A 19,133-nucleotide genomic window follows, 5' to 3' on the forward strand; every position below is an offset into this window, starting at 1 on the left:
GTACAATATTGGGGACTTACTACAAATAAACCATTCAGTGTTTATCTAAAATGTAACTAGGCATACTGTATTTTTATTTGCTAAATCTTGCAACTGCAGTTTTACAACATGATCAAGTTCACCTAAATCAAGTTGAAGCAAAGAATTAAGATTAAAAGGAAAAAAGGACCATAGATGTTTGAAATTAAGAAAATGAGCTCCCAAAGCATTTTAAAACCATGGCCAAGACTATGGCAAAATGGTTTTGCAGAAGCCTCTTTTCACAACCTTCTGATTGAAGTTCTCTCAATCCCCACATCTATAGCAAAGGAGCCATTTCCAGCACTCTTAAAAATGATTTTCACAGACTTCCAGCCAAGATGCAAGTATAGGTAGATACACTGAACCTCCTCACACAACCAAAAGAAGGACAACAACAAATTTAAAAACAAAAAAAACAGAGCTTCCAGAAAATCAAACTGTATGGCAGTCCAACAGCCAAGGAGTTAAAGAAGAAACATTCATCCAGACCAGTAGGAGGGGTGGAGACAGGCAGCCAGGGTGAAGAAGACTCCCAGCAAGGTGGCAAGGACTGGGGCAGGTGAGGCGGCAGCTGGCAGAGTAGGTGGTCCCACATTCGTGTGAAAATAAACTGGGATGATCAAGAGAGACTGAGACACCCAGGGTTCCAGCACGGGGAAATAAAGCCTTAAAGCCTCTGACTAAAAAAAACCTGTGGGGGTTCAGGTGGCAGGAGAAACTCCCAGCCTCACAGGAGAGTTTGTTGGAATGACCCACGGGATCCTGGAATGTACACAAACCCACCCACCCTGGAATCAGCACCAGAAGGGCCCAATTTACTTGTGGGTAGCGGAGGAAGCAACTGAAAGCCAACTGAGAGCTGTATAAGTGGCATTGTTCTTTCTTGGGCCCTCCCCCACATACAACACCACAATGCAGCAACGTGGGTTGCCCCACCCTGGTGAGTACCCAAGGCTCTGCCCCTTACTATGTAACAGGTATGCTGAGACAAAAAAAAAGAACAGATCACAACTCCAGAAAAAATACAACTAAGCGATGAAGAGATAGCCAACCTATCAGATGCACAGTTCAAAACACTGATAATCAGGATGTTCACAGAAATGCTTGAGTATGATCACAAAATAGAGGGAAAAGTGAAGGCTATGAAGAGTGAAATAAAGGAAAATGTACAGGGAAACAATAGAGACATGAAGGAAACCGGGACTCAAATCAATGATTTGGAGCAGAAGGAAGAAATAAACATTCAACCAGAACAGAATGAGGAAACAAGAATTCAAAACAATAAGGAGAGGCTTAGGAACCTCCAAGACAACTTTAAATGTTCCAACATCCAAATCATAGGGGTGCCAGAAGAAGAAGAAGAAGAACAAGAAATTGGAGACTTATTTGAAAAATAATAGAGAACTTCCCTAATCTGGCAAAGGATACAGACTTCTAGGAAGTCCAGGAAGCCCAGAGTCCCAAAGAAGTTGAACCCAAGGAAGCACATACCAAGGCACATCATAATTACATTACCCAAGATTAAGGATAAGGAGAGAATCAAAAAGTTGCAAGAGAAAAGGAGAGAGTTACCTACAAAGGAGTGCCCATAAGACTGTCAGCTGATTTCTCCAAAGAGACCTTACAGGCAATAAGGGGCTGGAAAGAAGTATTCCAAGTCATGAAAGGCAAGGACCTACATCCAAGATCACTCTATCCAGCCAAGCTATCATTTAGAATGGAAAGGTGGATAAAGTGCTTCCCAGATAAGGTCAAGTTAAAGGAGTTCATCACCACCCAGCCCTCATTATATGAAATGTTAAAGGGATTTCTCTAAGAAAAAGATCAAAAATATGAACAGTAAAATGACAACAAATTCACAACTATCAACAACTGAACCTAAAAACAAAAACTAAAACAAACTAAGCAAACAGCTAGAACAGGAACAGAATTACAGAAATGGAGATCACATGGAGAGTTATCAGTTGGGAAGGGAAAGGGATAAAATGGAGGAAAAGATACAGGGAATAAGTAGCATAATTGTAGGTACAAAATAAACAGGGGGAGGTTAAGAATAGGATAGAAAATGGAGAAGCAAAAGAACTTATATGTATGACCCACGGACATGAACTAAGGGGGGGCAGGAATGCGGGTGGGAGGGGGTGTGCAGTACGGAGGGGAATACAGGGGGGGAAATGGGACAACTGTATTAGCATAATCAATAAAATATATTTTAAAAAATAATAAATTGATTTTCACAAATGGTTACATAAAATATTGTGCTTTCTTAAGGTAGTTCATCTTGGATGAATCTTAAATTAAGCTTCCTACTGTCAGCTGAATGCATGATTATTTGTATTATAAGTCTATTTTTAGCCCACTAGTGCTTTGGCAGACAGGCTGTTAAAAATAGAAGCAGACCTAGTAGAGTACAGAAGCAGGGAGCTTTTCCTTACTGATGACTGAAAATGAAGCCAGTTCTCTGAGCCTGAATGATTGCAGGGAAGGTGGGTGCAGCTATGATCAGGTTAAAAGCCTCTGCCTTGTAATTTGGAAATTAGTGTGTCATGTGTCACTGGGGCAGAAGATGAGGGACATAGCTCTAAACCAAGTTCCCTGGAAAGGCGCCAATACTAGCAGTTAAAGACTTGGGTGTTTGATCAGGGAAGAGGCACATAGTTTTAAGAATCGTTTGAATATGTATCTGCCCTCAGAAGCTATGACTTGGCTCATTGCTTGTTCTCCCTGTGGTTTCTCAAGCATACCAGGTTAGTGGCCACCAGGCAGCACCAACTCAGACCGTCCCAGAGAAACGTGTGGTTCTGGTCACCTGAGTTATTGACACTCCTAAACACCTATCTGGGTCATCATCACAGCTTCCCTTTGAGCTGCTATTCCTGGACTGTGCCTTTCAGCCATGCTACACAGTGGTTGGACTTGGAGTCTCCCAGACAAGGGTTCCCCCACTTTCATCCACAAACAGAGATTATATAATAATAAATTACCTCCATCAGAGGCAGGTGGTAAGAATTCAATGACATAATGCCCAGTGTTCAGTTTCTCAGTACACCCTGGAAGTGATAGTGTGGATTCAGGTGCTAACAACATCACAGAGAAGGCATTAATTAGGTTTCTTCCATTCCCTTCTATTCTCCAATCTCTTCCCCATCCTCTCTCCTTTCTCAGGGACACTGTGAGACCTCCTTCATTCACTGTCTGTTCAAGGGTCTTCATTCTGGCCAGTTGCCAAGCATATTCTCCACAGAAATGCCCTGTGACCCCAAAGTTCTGGTCAGTCCTCTCTACCCCAGTATGCTCCCAGTGTGGATCATTCCCAGTGCAGACATTCAGTCTGCATTGGAATGATCTGGACCTATGAAGTTAGAAGTTCTGGGAATGGAACCTAGAAATCTGCATTTTAATGAGTTTCTTATGTGAAACTTATGCATGATAAAGCTTGAGAATATCTGCCAAATTTAAGTGAGTTTTTTTTAATGGAGAGAATGTACCCAAATTGATCTCAACCAGCTGTTAAGGAGGGAAATTACATGATTATCTGATTAAAGTAATTCACACTGAACTGTGAAGAACAAATAAACTCCCCTTTTAGAAGAATGTACATTCTGACATTTTGCAAGCCTTAATGAATTTCCAATTAGTGAAATGTGTGGGATGGATGTTTAAAGAAAAACTAACCTTGCCTGTGACCAGTGCCTCCGGGAAACCTTTGTATGCACATCGAAGGAAGAGTGTGTGACTTAGCAGCTGGTTTCTCCTGCCCCAGCTACCTGAAAGTCAGCCCCAAGCCTGCTGACTGGTGGAGAGGAGGGAAGAGGAGGGAGAGAAGTTGAAGGCAAAGGAGGAGGAATGAGAAATTGAGGAAAGGTTAACAGAGGAGTGAGGCAGGGGGAGGGGGAAAGGAGAAGGAAGGAGAAACCTCTCAAATATCCCCACCTCCCCAGCATTCAGTGCTCCAAGCTTGTCCAACTGCAGAATAAACTGGTGGAAAAAGGGCCCAGCTGCTATTTTTTTCACCATCCCAGAGACCATCACAATGAGAAATTTTATTTTATTTGCTATGCACTTTAATTATTTCATATGAAGCTACAAGGGGGAGGTAGCCCCCTTGTTTCTCTTTGCTGCTCCCAGACCTCTTCTCCCTCTACTAAAGGTAAGTAGGTCATAGACCCAGTCCTTGGGCTTCCCTCTTACAGCCCCAAGTGAATTCTTCCAGTCTCATTGTTTTAAATATCAGCTGTACAACTGATGGCTCCAGCTCCAACCTCCCCCTTGCACAGAAGGACCTATGTCTAATGCCTATGCTCTCTCACCTCCTAGATGTCTAACAGGCAGCTCAAATTTTATCATGTACAAAACTAAACTGATTTTCCTCCAAAATAATCTGTTTTTCCCCCAGTGTTTCCCATCCAAGTAAATAGCACCCCACTTACCCAAATGGATCGAAAACTGCAGTCATCCATGAGTCTCTCTCTCTCCCTCGTTCTCTCTCTCTCTCTCTCTCTCTCTCTCTCTCTCTCTCTCTCTCACACACACACACACACACACACACACCCATCATCCAACCTATTACCAAATCCTGCTGGCTCTACCTTAAGAATCTTAAGAATGCAACTTGAATCTGACTGCCTGTCACCAACTCTACCACTACCAGCCTTATATGAGACAGCATCACCTCTCAGCCAGACCCCTTCATTGTCTCCTAACAGTAGCCACTGCTTCCACTCTTACCCCTACAATCTCATTGCCATATACAACATAGCCAAACCTTTTATTACATAATTCTCATCACCTCCCTCCCCTTCAATGTCTTCCTACTGCATTCAAAATAAAATCAAAATGCCTTGCCCTGGTCCAAGGGCCCTACAGGACTTGCTACCCTATCTCCTGCCTCCAGCTACCCTAGTTTCCCTGATGTTTCTCCTGTCTTTGTCTCTGTTGATGCCTCCACCTGGAGGATGGATATCCCAGATACCATGTTCCCTTGCTTCATGCACAGAAACCATCCCTGGTCCCCTGCCCCAAATTAGCAACTCTCCTCTTACCCCAATTTGTTAAAGCACTTAAAACTTAAAAAAACTATTTATTTGTTTATTGTCTATATCCCTATTTGAATGTCAATTCTGTGGGAGCTGGGACTTACTGTCTTTTGTCCACGACTGTATCCCTAGTGCCTAGAACAGTGGCTGTTACATCAGCTATGCATGATTGTTATTTGCTGAATTGAAGCAAAATTAAGCAGAAGTAGGAATATAAACAAGGATGGCTACTGACAGGTGGTTTCAGGGTAACATCGAACATCTTATTTATTAGGAGAGTTGGAGCAAAGAATGGAGTAACTGGTTCCTCTTTTTCCCCCCTCCCTTGTGTTATTTTTATGGTGGCTACTCAAAGATAAGGCACGTCCTTATTTCATTCCCTATTTCAATAAAAGTTCATTTCTGTAGCTCTGGACCTCCTCTTTGCACACATAGAAAATGTTGTCTTTATTCCACATTCTAAGCCCTCAAAAATTACATATTCACAATTACCAAATCACAAACTCAGCTTTTACCCACTTACTGTACATAACACAGAGCTAATGAGATTAGGCAATAGGGAAGCTTTTCTATTGCAAAATTATACTAATGGAATTCTCCCAGGGTCTAAGCTGATTTCTCTCTGAAAGTTAAGCACATTCCAGAAGCCACGTTAAAACCGTTTCAGGCCTCCCTGGTCTCAGGGGTCAGGGGAAGGAAAACCTGACATGCAGCTTCACAGAGCAGCTTACGGCTCTCAGCATTTAACTATGAACCTGAGAATCTGCTTTGTGACTTTCTTCCTGTGTCTTGAAGAAATCCATAGGGTTTTCTCTTTTCAAAGACTGTTGTGCTGACAGCCATTTCCCCATAAATGGTCCACACAAAAATGGGCATCAACTTCCACCAGCAGCACATCAACATCAGCTCCACAGAGCACCACAAAAACCAAAAATTATTCCTTTGTAGGAAATAGCTGAAGTGAAAAGAAGGTGACCATCTAACTTATTCTATAAGGATATTAGCTTAGCTTGGGGTCCCCCATAGGCAGATCCTGAAACAAGGAATCAAGTTTAAGTAGTTTGTTTAGGAAGAGATCCTAGGAAACACTGGCATGGGATGAGAAAGCAAGACAGGAGAGGGAGGGCAGCCATAAAGTATGTGTGACCAAGCAATCACTACCTGGGTAACTGGAGCTCAGTCCTGCCTGAGAAACCTGGGAGCCCAGGGACAAGGGAGATGATATTTATGCACCCATTTTCATCAGTCATGGACTGAGGACTGCTGGGGATAAGGGCTGTTAATTCCCTGCCACTTCCAGTCTGCCCTGCGGGTAAGCAGAGAGGGCTCTGGTGTCCAGAGAAAGTCCTCTGGCAAAAAAAAATGCAGGGGTTGAATTGTTAAAGCCCGGAGGAAGGTGGCAGAGAACCAACAGCCTCTGCTATGAGTATTGACTTTTCCAAAAAGCATTTCCTAAAAAATGGATGCTCTCTCATAATATCTCCTGTATGAATAAAACTTAGCAGGACAACTCTGGAGAGTTTTCAGTGAAGACTGAAATCTTGGAGAGGTGTTTGGAAGCAGGTCATCTTGGCTCAGGTGGAGTGGACTGGATCTATGGGTGGGGCTTCCTGGGTTGGGGTTGGGTTTTGTTTGTGACAACTCTCAACAGCATGGGAGTCAGAACAAGTTACAAAGAGGGGATCTGGTGAGCCAAACTGGAGAAAACAACCCTGAATTTCCCTCGAGAAGCTGGTACCTCCTTAAGGTGCCATCAGAAAAGCAGCCACCTGCTGTGTGGTACCCTTCTTCACAGAGCCAGAGTAGCCAAATGTCACAGCAAAGAGACATTGAGGGCCTACCTTGACCCATCATTCTGCTGGGTCATGGGGATCCAGAGATGAAACACCTGGTTATTATTAGTGATGCTCACACAATGCCAGTAGGGAAGTTACCCTTGTAAATAGATACATGATACTCCAGTGCCATCATACTTCTATGTGTGGGCAGAGCATGAACAGTCATGTGTAGGAATATAGAACACAGAAGATTAAACTACCCTGGATAATGTTTAAAATGTATTTTCAAAGGACATTTGGATATTTAAGATAAGTCTATATTTTCTAGGAGGAGGAAGAGGGTAGTTTCTGCTCTAAATTGTTTTCACTGATTAATCTGCTGAAAATCACCATGTTGACTTTTGAAAGTCAAGTTCATGTCAGAAAGTCAGAAATAAGACTTCCGCCGAAGATGGAGGCATAGGTAGACACACCGTGCCTCCTCGCACAACCAAAAGAAGGACAACAACAATTTAAAAACAAAAAACAACCAGAACTGACAAAAAATCAAACTGTATGGAAGTCCGACAACCAAGGAGATAAAGAAGAATTCTTCATCCAGACTGGTGCATCAAGACAAAAAAAAAAAAAATGGCCCAATGAAAGAACAGACCAAAGCTCCAGAAAAAATACAACTAAGTGACAAAGAGATAGCCAACCTATCAGATGCACAACTCAAAACACTGGTAATCAGGATGCTCACAGATTTGGTTGAATTTGGTCACAAATTAGATGAAAAAATGAAGGCTAAGCTAAGAGAAACAAAGGAAAACGTACAGGGAACCAATAGTGATGGGAAGGAAACTGGAACTCAAATCAACGGTGTGGACCAGAAGAAAGAAAGAAACATCCAACCAGAAAAGAATGAAGAAACAAGAATTAAAAAAAATGAGGAGAGGCTTAGGAACCTCCAGGACATCTTGAAACGTTCCAACATCCAAATTATAGGGGTGCCAGAAGGAGAAGAGGAAGAGCAAGAAATTGAAAACTTATTTGAAAACATAATGGAGGACAACTTCCCTAATCTGGCAAAGGAAATAGACTTCCAGGAAGTCCAGGAAGCTCAGGGAGTCCCAAAGAAGCTGGTCCCAAGGAGAAACACACCAAGGTACATCATCATTACATTAGCCAAGATTAAAGCGAAGGAGAGAATCTTAGAAGCAGCAAGAGAAAAGGACCCAGTTACCTACAAAGGAGTTCCCATAAGACTGTCAGCTGATTTCTCAAAAGAGACCTTACAGGCAAGAAAGGGTTGGAAAGAAATATTCCAAGTCATGACAGGCAAGGACCTACATCCAAGATTGCTCTATGCAGCAAAGCTATCATTTAGAATGGAAGGGCAGATAAAGTGGTTCCCAGATAAGGCCAAGTTAAAGGAGTTCATCATCACCAAGCCATTATTATATGAAATGTTAAAGGGATTTATCTAAGAAAAAGAAGATAAAAAATAGGAACAGTAAAAATGACAACAAACTTACAGTTATTAACAACCACACCTAAAACAAAAACAAAAGCATACTAAGCAAACAACTAGAACAGGAACAGAACCACAGAAATGGAGATCACATGGAGGATTATCAACAGGGGAGTGGGAGGGGTAGAGAGGGGGGGAAGGTACAAAGAATAAGTAGAATAAATGGTAGTTAGAAAATAGACAGGGGGAGGTTAAGAATAGTATAGGAAACATAGAAGCCAAAGAACTTATAAGTATGACCCATGGACATGAACTACGGGGGGGGAGGGGAATGGGGGGGGCAGGATGGAGTGGAGTGAAGGGGGGAAATGGGACAAATGTAATAGCATAATCAATAAACTATATTTAAAAATAAAGTATCTTTTGATGAAAAAAAGAAAGTCAGAAATAAAAAGGCAGGAGGAAAAAGAAGAGTTACGTGACAGCTTCACCTCGAATAGAAATGACTTGAGTCTGAATAAAGTCAGAAAGGGAACAACAAAAAGAGGCAAAGGTATTCATATTATTTAAACTCATAAAGACAACCAACTCAAAACTGGGAGAGAAAGAAGATGAGTAATGAAGGCAAATTCTCACTTTTCTAGAGGAGACTCAATAGATAGTATCTAAACCTAAAAAATAAATAGGGGAATAGTAACATATTACTTTGACTATTGAAGTAGCTACTGTAATAAAACTGGAAAACTATTAATAGAGATTGTCTCCAGGGAGTAAGACTGTGTATGAGAAGGGATGAAGTAAGGTGGCACCTTTCATCACAAGATCACCTATATTGTTTTTATTTTAAAACAAAAATCTTATTGATTTTTAGAAAGAGAGAGGAAGAGGGAGAGAGAAAGAAAGAGATCAATATGTTGTTCCACCTAGTCATGCATTCATTGATTGATTCTTGCATGTGCCCTGGTTGGGAATCAAACCCACCACCTTGGCATATTGGGATGATACTCTAACCAACTGAACTACCTGGACAGGGCTATGGTTTGATTTTTTTAACAATATGCACATATTGCCTTCATAAAATAAAAAATTTTAAATTCAAGCTACTACATTCTACACTCTAAGTTCAATCAGTTTTTCCTACTAAGGAGCAACTCTAATAATATTTCATAGAGGTGTTCCTTCCTTCTCTCTTCTCTCTTTCAGTCCTTGGGGTCAGGGAACATCTAAGATATTTTACAGATCAGCAGAATAGTGCTGAAAACTTTCCTCAGCCCCACCCCTGCAGAGCAGACCAAGACACTAAGGAAAGTGCTGAGTAGTCACCAGGTCACTAGGCACGTTCATCTTTTTAATTTGTGCTCCATCCCTCCCTTCTCCACATTTCAGCTCCCTATGGAGCTCAGAAAAAATTTTCCAATAGCCCTGCCCCATAGGTCCTAGTTTGATGTTCACATATAGGGGCTGAAATTAAGCCCATAAATTGAGTGTGTTTGTCCTCTTAGAACTGACAGTCCCTTCCCCTCAGTGGGATCTGAACACTTGCCTGGAGAAAATCTCTGTGCCCAGAGCTGGAATAAACTGCTAGCAGAAAGGAAAAGATTCCAGGCCAGAGACCACCGAAGGAACAGCAGGGAAGCCAGGCTCTGCCAAAACCACCTTCAGCGCACACTCAGGTCTAGGTTGAGGACCACCCTAACACTTAGTTCTTTTGTCTGTTTGTTTACCTGCAACAGAGATTGAGTGCAGCTCCCTGGAAGGCCTGTGGGGGTGCTGCTGGCACTTCCCTGCCTTTTGGGAGATGAGAGCAGAGGGGATGTGGTGCCAGGAAGGTTGCCAGCGGTACCAGTTTGCCTCACACTCTGTCTGCTGAGGACCAGAGTAGGTGATCATTGAATACTTGTTTAATTTTCTTTTAATGTCCAAGTAAATCATTTCTATTTCTACCATGGCTACTGAAGCACCTATGCAGCTGCCAGGACAAATCTGTTCAGAGTTCCTGCTGATCTGGGTGCCTTGGCTACTTGCACCCCAACTTTCTCTCATATCAGAGACATCCAGCTGCCATTCCCCTGAATCATGAATAAAATCATCAAAACCAGGTGGGAGGTTGGGAAGACTTTCTAAGAACCAGAAATCTCTTCCCCGTCTGTGGAAGAAGAATGTCCTATTACAGTGAACAAGCAATGGACAAGGAAGAAATGGCGTGTGCTCTGGGGAAGCATCCTTCAGACCTCCTATCTGAGAAAGCCACCAAAGGCAACAATGATGAAGAAAAAAGACATGGTATAGACAGGCTGACTGGACATACCTGCTTGAGGCAGCTCTCACAGTGACTTAGCTCCTGCCCTGCTCTGCGTTGATTCTAGGACCAACTGGACCAACTGAATCACCTTGAACACAAGTTAACCTTGCTACCAAGAATGTAAGAAAAGGAATTGGAAGTTATTCTTTTCCATTGTTGTGATTTCTTTCAGTCCTTATGAGAGTGCTCATCTTTTGCAATATTTTGCATATCATTTCACTTTTCAGTGTTTATTCAATCAACTAGAATGTATTGAGTGATATATTAAGGAGTGCATTGAGTATATGTGGAGGTGGCAAAAGGGATTCTTAGAAATACCCACAGGGCTGTCTCTTTGGTGTGCTCAGTCTTCAGACCATCTCCTAGCCACCACCTTAGAGATACAAACCTAAGTCCATGAAGACATTAAGATGGTAGAATCTTTAATTTCATTTTCTTCCCAAGGCATTTAATTTTCAAAATGATAATAACACATTTCTCCTAATTATTAAACTAATGCATGCTCATTTCACTGTAAAAAAAAAAAGAAAGAAAAGAAAAACCAGGTAATAAAGAAAGTGACAAATATCCTAAATCTATCATTCTAACTTTAGTTAGCATAGTATGGAGTAGATCCTTCCATGTCTTTTCTATATTTCATTTTCAAAATAGGATCACACCCTACATGCTATTTAATAACCTGCTTTCTTTATTTAATATGGCATGAATGTCACTCATTTAATATAGACACACAGTTATTTAAGTAGCTTTATGAAAGTACCGCAATTTCTTTATTCAATTTCTTATTTGAGGTGTTAAGTTTACTTTTAGTTTTTGCTATAATAAAAAAATCTTATTTGTATAACTTTGTTCTATTGGTATTATAGTATATTCAGAGCATCTTTACAAACATTGATTAAATGCCATTCAATGCACTTCAAGCTCATATTCAGGTATTAACTGAGACTCCAGTCTCATCTGTGCAGAGCAGAGAAAGGAATAGAGTGATAAGTAAAACTATACCTCAAGATTCAGATTTGTCTGGGGGAGTAGAATGTTCAAGGAAATAGCAGAGCAGAATCTTGTTTGTCTTTACAATGTGTTGTCCTTACAGATACTACTCATCATAATCCTTGAATTCATTTTCTCATGGGTAAAATGGAATTAATGATATTACCTGCCACTTAGGTGTGTTTGTGGGTATTGAACAATGTAAGGTATGTATAGTACTTGGCACAGTGACTGGCATACAGTTAGTGCTCAGAAAAGGTTACTGTTATAACCATAGAGAAACCTTAAATCCCTGCCTATAGGATTATGGGGAAAAATGACCCCAGGTGATTTCAACGTTTTGGGAAAATATCCTTGATTCAACTGAGGATATGACCACATCCATAAAACAACAAACAATCCTCCCCCAGGGCTAAGTCTGTCTGTTGGTATCTTACCTTCTCCTTCCAGCCAAAGGCTTTCCTCAAATGGAGTTGTATTTCTAGTACTCGGATGTCACCCTTGGTGTCTGCAAAACCCTTGAGGATTACTTAAAATGCTTAATTCCAATAAGCAATAAGAAACTATATGGATTTCTTATCTTATTTGTCAAAATAGGGAAAACTTCAGAGGGAGATTTCAGAAACTGCTTTTCTTGATTCTACTCTTTTTCATCTCCTTTGTGTCTCTCCCTGGGGAAGAAGAGTGTTAAACGCTAACCTTGATTCCTCCATCAACCCTACAAAATAGGTGTTATGTCCATCTTGTAGGTGAGAAATCCAAGGCTATGGTAAATAAAATGACTTGGCCACATCTAGAAAGTAGCCGACCTAGGATTGAGACTTTACTCTGATTCCAGTGCCCAGGTGCTAACAATCTTATATCTGACTATAAACAAGAATTACCTGGGAGCTTGATTCTGATTCACTAAGCCCAGCTGGGATCTTGGGCTCTACATATTCACAAATACCCTGGTGATTGAGATGCAAGAACATCTAGGGTCCACAAATGGAGAAGCACTGTCTTTGACCATACAGCATTTTCAGAGGCAGACTTCTCCGAGGCCATAGGATTTTCTTCTCCTAGTCATAGATAAATAGCTTTACTGAAACTTCCATCACCTTGGGATGGACCCATGTACATATTATATTTTGGATATTTGCTGACTTACAAAATGGGTCCCAGACCAAAGTTAGGATACAGCTGGTTTGAGGGTAATTTTCTTTATCCGTTGAAATCTTTTTTGAGCATCTCCCCAGAAAAGAGTCAAATCATTGCAGTGATCTTTCCTTCTCTGAAATCCTCATAATCTATCCTTTCTAGACCATCTTATCTTATCCTCTAGGACTCCGTTGCCTTTCCTACTTTAACACCAGTTTCTAATGCTTTCCTTCAGGGTGAGGAACGTGATAAATGGAAGATTTGTGATATTGCACAGAGAGGCAGCCTCAGTGTGGCAGCAGTTTTGAAACTAGGTTCCATGGGTGCCTGGAGAGCTACAGAGGTGCAGTGTAGAGGAGGGGAGGGGAAGGGAGGGAAGCTAGGGCAGAGTAGGGTTCTGCCCTCAATTCTGTTTCATATGTAGAAATAGAATTCCTTAAAGATTCACTTGAAAAAAGTTTTTTCACCAGAAAATAAAGCTGAAAAACAAATGGAGTAGTGTAAGTGTGACGTATTCTATGTCTTCAGCTAACTAGATGCATGGCTTGCAGAAAAAAAGAAAGAAAAAAAGGTTGGTTTTGTTGATACCTGTCTTTGTCTGCTAGGGTGGCCATAACAAAATACCACAGACTAGGTGACTTAAATAAGACAAATGTATTTTCTCACAGTTCTAGAGACTGAAATCCAAGATCTCCTTGGCTTGCAGATGGCCATCTTCTTGCTGTGTCCTCACATGGCCTTTTTTCTATGTCTGCATGTCCCTGGGGTCACTTTCTCTTCTTATAAGGACACTAGTCCTGTTGGATTAGGGCCCCACCCTTATGACTTCACTTAACCCTAATTACCTCTTCAAAGTTCCTACCTCCAAATGCAGTTGCATGTGAATTTTATGGTATATGATTCACTCCATAACAATGTCTAAGTCTCCTTTCAAGAAACACCAGGGTTTGTTAAGCATCTACTATGTGTTGGGTCCTGCTTCAGGTGCTGGGACACAGAGGCTTATCAAAAGTGGCCTTTGCTCTCCAGAAGTTCACTGTCTAGAAGGAATAGGCAGGCTCCAATAAGGGATGACTGGGGCAAGTGGGGACCCAAAAGAGAAGGAAGCATTCTGGAAATTCCTCCCAGGGAAGTGACTTGGATGAGATTTGAAATATGCAGCTAGAAACCTGGAGGAATTTCCTGCAGAAGGGGAACAGTCCTGGGAGGTTCATTGCAAGACCCACAGGTCACATTCAGGATGCCAGAGCCCAGTCTGGAGCAGGGAACCCCTGAGGAGAAGCTGGAGTGGTGAAGCAAGAAGGCCACAGAAGGCCTTATAGGCGCTGCTGTGCAACTGGACTTATTTGGCAGAGAGTTGCCTCTAAACAGTTTTAATCCAAAGAATAAACTATACCCTTCTGCATTTTAAAAAGCCCTAGCATTCTTCCGTTCAGCCTGTCTCTGATGTTGGGATTGTTGAGAATTTCTTGGCACCTGCCCATTCTTCCAGCAGTGTGCCACAAATTTCCTTTTTGTTCCAGCAGGCTGGGAACTTGATGGGGTGCATAAATGATGATAGGCTGTCCCAAGGAAAACTTTTCAGCTTCCTATAAAAGCTTGCAGGTGGCTACCACAGCTCTCAAGCAGGCTGGCCACCCATGGGAAGTATGATCTAGTTTCTTTGACAAGTATGCATGGGTAGTGGAATGTCACTAAGCATTTGGGTGAGGACCCCTAGGGCAACACCCTGCCTTTCATGAACATATAATTGAAAGGGCTTTAGTAGGTTTGGAAGCCCCAGGGCTGGTGCAGTCTCAGAGCCTCTTCATTTTCCTTATCCAATACCAGCCTCTGCTTATCCCTCTGCTTATCCCCTGTAAGCAAAATATCTAGTAAGTTTTGTATGTCTCCCCAGTTGGGATGGTGGATGGCAAAAATTGATAAAACTAAATCTGTAACTTTAGTAGGGTCATCTCTATAACAAGGATTTGAGCTTTTTCAGTTTAACACTGATATAATCAGATATAGAAAATGGAGTATGTGCCCAATAATATCCAGCAGGCTGGCCCTCTGACCCTACTCCCACTGGAAGTCTTGGCAAAGTGTATTGCCCTACCGTGATAGGGGCTTGTCCTCCACCCAATTTGGTTCCCTGACGAGTTTGGGATGGAGAGATGAATTCAGGCTCATTTCCCACAGCTCCCTCAGCAGAGTAAGGATGAAGATCCCCCAGGGCTGGAGGGGCCATGGGAACCTTGACCATGCTCACAGCAGCCATAATATCTAGACCTTGCTGGTCCCTCTCCTCTGAGATTCTGCTATCTGCCACAGGTAAATTCCATTTTCTCTGGACCATTAATCTATTTCCTTTTAATCCTGCATCTTTATTATGTAAAGTGATAAAAGCATGTATATAAGGAATTTCAACCCAATTCTCTGATCTTTGGCAAAACAACTCTAATTGCAGTATAGTATAGTAATTTAAAGACCCATAGCCAGCAGTCTCCTGAGTCCAGATTATACATAAGCCAAATGGGTATTACAATAAAAAACATTTTCTTTTTTAGTCATAAGTTTATAAGCATAGGTTGACCAATCAGCCAAAACTCACCCCAAAGGGCTGTTTCCCAGTATGGAGGCTTTTCTCCCCATTCTACCAAACAGAGCTCTGTAAGATCACACAAACCAAACCAGAGGGTACCTTAATTCCTGACAACCTATCTAAGTCATGAGTTCCCCCATCAGTAGGAGGAGAGAATATATTTTATTGATTATGCTATTACAGTTGTCCCAATTTTCTCCTCACTTTTATTTCCTTCTACCCTGCACCCCAGTTGCACCAGCATCCCCCCGCTTTAGTTCATGTCCTTGGGTCGTACATATCTGTTCTTTGGCTTCTACATTTCCTATAGTATTCTTAACCCTGTCTATTTTGTACTTACCATTTATGCTACTTATTCCCTGTACCTTCCCCCCCCATTCTCCCTCCTCCCCACTGATAACCCTCCATATGATTTCCATTTCTGTGATTCTGTTCCTGTTTAGTTGTTTCTTTAGTTTGCTTTTGTTTGTTTTTTTTTAGGTTCAGTTGTTGACCATTGTTTGTTGTAACTTTACTGTTCATATTTTTCATCATCTTCTTTTTCTTAGATAAGTTCCTTTAACATTTCATATAATAAGGACTTGGGGATGGTGATCTTCTTTAATTTTACCTTGTCTGGGAAACACTTTATCTGCCCTCCCATACTAAATGATAGTTTTGCTGGATAGAGTATCTTGGATGTAGGTCCTTGCCTTTCATGACGTTAAATACTTCTTTCGAGCCCCTTCTTGCCTGAAAGATTTCTTTGAGAAAGCAGCTGATAGTCTTATGGGAACCCCTTTGTAGGTAACTGTCTCCTTTTCTCTTGCTGCTTTTAAGATTTTCTCCTTACCTTTAAACTTCGGTAATGTAATTATGATGTGCCTTCATGTGTGTTTCCTTGGGTCCAACTTCTTTGGGATTCTCTGGGTTTTCTGGACTTCCTGGAAGTCTATTTCCTTTGCCAGATTGGGGAAGTTGTCCTTCATTATTTTTTCAAATAAGTTTTCAATTTCTTACTCTTCCTCTTCTCCTTCTGGCACCTGTATGATTAGGGTGTTAGAGAACTTAAAGTTGTCCCACAGGTTCCTAAGCCTCTCCTCATTTTTTTTTTTTTAATTCTTGTTTCTTCATTCTGTTCCTGTTGAATGTTTATTTCTTCCTTCTACTTCAATTCATTGATTTGAGTCCCAGTTTCCTTCCCTTCACTGTTGGTTCCCTGTGTATTTTGCTTTATTTCACTCTTCATTGCCTTCACTTTTTCCTCTATTTTGTGATCATACCCATTTCTGTGAGCATCCTGATTACCAGTGTTTTGAACTCTGCATCTGATAGATTGCCTATCTCTCCATTGATTACTTATATTTTTGGAGCTTTTATCTGTTCTTTCATTTGGGTCAGATTTTTTTGTCATAGCCTACCTGTTACATTCTAAGGGACAGAGCCTTAGGTATTCACCAGGGTGGGGCAACCCACATTGCTGAATTGTGGTGCTGTATGTTGAGGAGAGGTCAGAGAAGGAACAATGTAGTTTGCTTGGCTCTCGGCTAGCTTTCAGTCACTTCCTCCACTACCCACAAGTAAATTGGGCCCTTCTGGTGCTGATTCCCGGGTGGGTGGGTTTGTGTACATTCTAGGACCCTGTGGGTCTCTCCAACAAACTCTTTTGCGAGGCTGGGATTTTCTCCCACTGCTGCTACCCCCATAGGTTTTTACAGCCAGAGGTTTTGAGGCTTTATTTCCCTGTGCTGGAACCCTGGTTTGCATAGTCTGTCTCACTCCCCAGTTGTTCCTCCCAGTTTATCCACACACAAGTGTGGTACTGCCCAGTCCTCCAGCTGCTGCCTTGCCATGCATCCTCTCCACCCTAGCTGCCTGTCTCTGCTCCTGGATGAGACAACCCATGCCCCACCTCTGCTCCCTCTGCCCAGCTCCTTAATGGAGATGGAAGGAATTGAAAGTCCCCAGAAGTCCACATCGAGCTTGCAGGTCATTGAGTACCTCTACCAGACTCTCAAGATTTGCTTTGCCAGGTTTTTCATAGATTCTTGTGCCTGGTTTTGTTTCATTTATTCAACAAAGAACTTTTGAGCACCTATTATATACCAAGCACCTCATTAAGTTGGGAATACGAAGTTGAACTCTCTGCCTCAGGGAGCTCAGTTCAGTGCCTTGCTTCTCAGAGTGTGGTAACAGCAGCACTAGCAGCAGCACCTGGGATGTTGTTAGAAATGCAAGTTCTCAGGTTTCACCCCAGATCTACTGAATCAACTGCATTTTAAACAAGATCCCCAGGTGATTCTTAAATATATTGAAGTTTGAGAAGCACTGGCTTAGTGGAGTACTGGGAAAGGGAGATTACCTCTATTTACTAACTCTTCCATTTGTTCAGCAAGTACTTCTTAATCACCTGTCATAGATCAGGCTCTGAGCTAGGAGCTGGGGGTGCACTGTGAGCAAAGCAGAGGAGGTCCTAATAGCCTGGAATTCACATTCTGAATGGGGGAGAGGAACAGAAAACAAGAAAATACATGAGATAGTTTGTGAGCAGTGTAATGAAGCAAATAAACTTCAAAAGAAGCCAAAATGAACTGTGACAGGTAGGGTGGTAGGAGTCTTTGGGAATAATTTATTTCTATTTTGTATCTTGCTTTCTGTTCTAAAAATGTAAACCCAGACACTGATTTTACCTGAAAAGAGCCTATGATTATAATACTTGATCCTTCTTTGTTTTCTCCCAACTCCCCATCTCTCTACCTCAGCAGCTGACACTGAATTATAGATGCCACCAAGCAGGAAGTCATATGCATTTGTTTAGGCCCAACTAAGTATATGGATACGAACTAACTTATAACCCTCAGATGAAAAAAATACAGCTGTTGTCCTGACTGGTGTGACTTAGTGGGTTGGACGTTGTCCCACAAACTGAAAGGTCACTAGTTCAATTCCAAGTCAGGAAACATGCCTGGGTTGGGGCTCAGGTCCTCAGTTTAGGGGTGCACAAGAGGCAACTAATCAATTTTTCTCTTATGCAATGATGTTTCTCTACCTCACTTTCTCTTTCCCTTCCCCTCTCTCTAAAAATAAATAAATAAAAACAAAATTTAAAAAAAAGAAGTACTGATGTTGCTTTCCTGGTTAGGGTAAGAATATATTAGAGAATATAGAAGGGCAGAGGGCAGGCATAGCTTCATACAGAGTGGTCTTCCTGCAGAACCACAGTCCAGCCAAGAGTGTGTTGACAAGAGTGATGAGTGGGAGGGTGGCATGCAAGTAAAGATGAGCAATGGGAATAGACCCTAGTTTTCACTCTACCCACTGGGTCAGTCACACAACAAACAACTCAGACCCTTGAATGACCTATAAAGCTCATGTTAATCAACCTGCAGCCAAAAATCAGTGTTAGATCTTAATTCAGCCCAAAAGTACATTTGAGCATGCATTTATTTCAGCACAAATCCACCCACCCCCCTGCAGTTAAACCACATGAGGGACAAACCAACAGTTTCCCAAAGGAGAATATGTTTAGACCAGTAAGTGAAGTCTGGGGGTTCAGGTGTGTCAGGGAGGAAAAATCAAGTCAAAGATGGAGGCTTACTTTCTGACCTGTGAGCAGTGTGCTTATTGTCCAGTCACACATGTCATTACAGCATATTTAATACAATGAATCTATACCACACTAGGAGAAAGGGCATTTGCACTCTGCTCCAGTTATCTATTGCTATATAACAAACTGTCCCAAGACTTAATGACTATAACTTTGTAAAGTTATGTTAAAAAAAATCTCATACCAATTAGGATGGCTACTATAAAAAAAAACAGAAAATAACAAGTGGTGGAGAGATATGAA

The 19,133-nt window shown here is 41.7% G+C and overlaps 1 protein-coding gene across 2 annotated transcripts in view; it reads left to right on the top strand.

The window, feature by feature from the left end:
- LHFPL3 (LHFPL tetraspan subfamily member 3) overlaps positions 1-19,133 on the top strand; it is a 666,875-nt gene that overhangs the window by 628,320 nt on the left and 19,422 nt on the right. The window lies entirely within an intron of this gene.

The sequence above is a fragment of the Desmodus rotundus genome, chromosome 6, assembly GCF_022682495.2.
Source record: "Desmodus rotundus isolate HL8 chromosome 6, HLdesRot8A.1, whole genome shotgun sequence".
In the NCBI taxonomy this organism is placed as follows: domain Eukaryota; kingdom Metazoa; phylum Chordata; class Mammalia; order Chiroptera; family Phyllostomidae; genus Desmodus; species Desmodus rotundus.